We start from the raw sequence: 2,194 nt of genomic DNA, 5'->3' as shown, positions 1-2,194 counted from the left end.
GTTTATTAATAGTGGAATCCGCAAGGTGCAAGTTTAAAGAGTAATCATCAAAATCACGGAAACCTAACAAATCACACAAAGTCTTTGGAATCGTGGAAACACTAGCACCCAAATCACATAAAGCATAGCATTCATGATCTTTAATTTTAATTTTAATAGTTGGTTCCCACTCATCATAAAGCTTTCTAGGGATAGAAACTTCCAATTCAAGTTTTTCTTCATAAGATTGCATCAAGGCATCAACGATATGTTTAGTAAACGCTTTATTTTGACTATAAGCATGAGGAGAATTTAGCACGGATTGCAAGGAAATACAATCAATCAAAGAGCAATTTTCATAGTTAAATTCCTTGAAATCCATAATAGTGGGTTTAGCAACATCTAGGGTTTTAATTTCTTCAATCCCACTTTTATCAATTTTAGCATCAAGATCAAAAAATTCCGAATTCTTGGAACGCCTTCTAGGTAAAGGTGGATCATATTCAGTCCCATAATTATCAAGATTCATATTGCAAAACAAAGATTTAATAGGGGACACATCAATAACTTTTAGATCTTCATCATTATTTTCATAGCAATCCGTTTTAGCGGCCATCCTATTAACTAAGGTGGCCTGCTTATCCAAAATTTTAGCAGTCAATTTCTCAAGACGAGCAATCTAGGATCTTAAACCATCATATTCTTTAGACATATCATCAAGCTCTTTATTCATAAAACTCATAAAACTTTTCTGTTCCTTAAGCTCGTTTCTTAAGAAACTATTATGGTCAAATTGCAAAACCATAAAACTCCTGACATTGCTTTTGATCTCTCCTAACCTTTTAAGGTGGAGATCACCAAATTTAGGTAGAGCCATTGAGGCAAGCAAGCAAACTAACACACAAGCAAACAAAAAACAAGCGGGCAAAAAGAGGCAAATAGAGAAAGAGATGGAGGATAGAGAGAGAGAGGGCGAATAAAACGGCAAGGGTGAAGTGGGGGAGAGGAAAACAAGAGGCAAATGGCAAATAATGTAATGCAGGAGATAAGGGTATGTGATGGGTACTTGGTATGTTGACCTTTGCGTAGACCTCCCCGGCAACGGCGCCAGAAATCCTTCTTGCTACCTCTTGAGCACTGCGTTGGTTTTCCCCGAAGAGGAAGGGATGATGCAGCAAAGTAGCGTAAGTATTTCCCTCAGTTTTTGAGAACCAAGGTATCAATCCAGTAGGAGGCTACGCGTGAGTCCCTCGTACCTGCACAAAACAAATAAATCCTCGCAACCAACGCGAATAGGGGTTGTCAATCCCTACACAGCCACTTACGAGAGTGAGATCCGATAGATATGATAAGATAATATTTTTGTGATAAAGATGCAAAGTAAAATAAAGGCAAAGTAAAAAGCAAAGGAAATAACTAAGTAGTAGGAGATTAATATGATAAAGATAGACCCGGGGGCCATAGGTTTCACCAGTGGCTTCTCTCGAGAGCATAAGTATTCTACGGTGGGTGAACAAATTACTGTTGAGCAATTGACAAAATTGAGCATAGTTATGAGAATATCTAGGTATGATCATGTATATAGGCATCACGTCCGAGACAAGTAGACCGACTCCTGCCTGCATCTACTACTATTACTCCACTCATCGACCGCTATCCAGCATGCATCTGGAGTATTAAGTTAAAAACAGAGTAACGCCTTAAGCAATATGACATGATGTAGAGGGATAAACTCATGCAATATGATGAAAACCCCATCTTGTTATCCTCGATGGCAACAATACAATACGTGCCTTGCTGCCCCTACTGTCACTGGGAAAGGACACCGCAAGATTGAACCCAAAGCTAAGCACTTCTCCCATTGCAAGAAAGATCAATCTAGTGGGCCAAACCAAACTGATAATTCGAAGAGACTTGCAAAGATAACCAATCATACATAAAATAATTCAGAGAAGATTCAAATATTGTTCATACATAGACTTGATCATAAACCCATAATTCATCGGTCTCAACAAACACACCACAAAAAGAAGATTACACCGAATAGTTCTCCACAAGAGAGGGGGAGTGAGGGAGTCCTAGATTAAGGGGTCTCCGGACAGCCGGACTATATCCTTTGGCCGGACTATTGGACTATGAAGATACAAGATTGAAGACTTCGTCCCGTGTCCGGATGGGACTCTACTTGGCGTGGAAGGCAAGCTAGGCAATACGG

This window comes from Triticum urartu, chromosome 2A (assembly GCF_056163025.1).
Source record: "Triticum urartu cultivar PI428250 chromosome 2A, HENAU_Tu73, whole genome shotgun sequence".
NCBI lineage: Eukaryota > Viridiplantae > Streptophyta > Magnoliopsida > Poales > Poaceae > Triticum > Triticum urartu.
The sequence above is the reverse complement of the archived record's forward strand: the minus strand, read 5'-3'. Positions refer to the sequence as shown.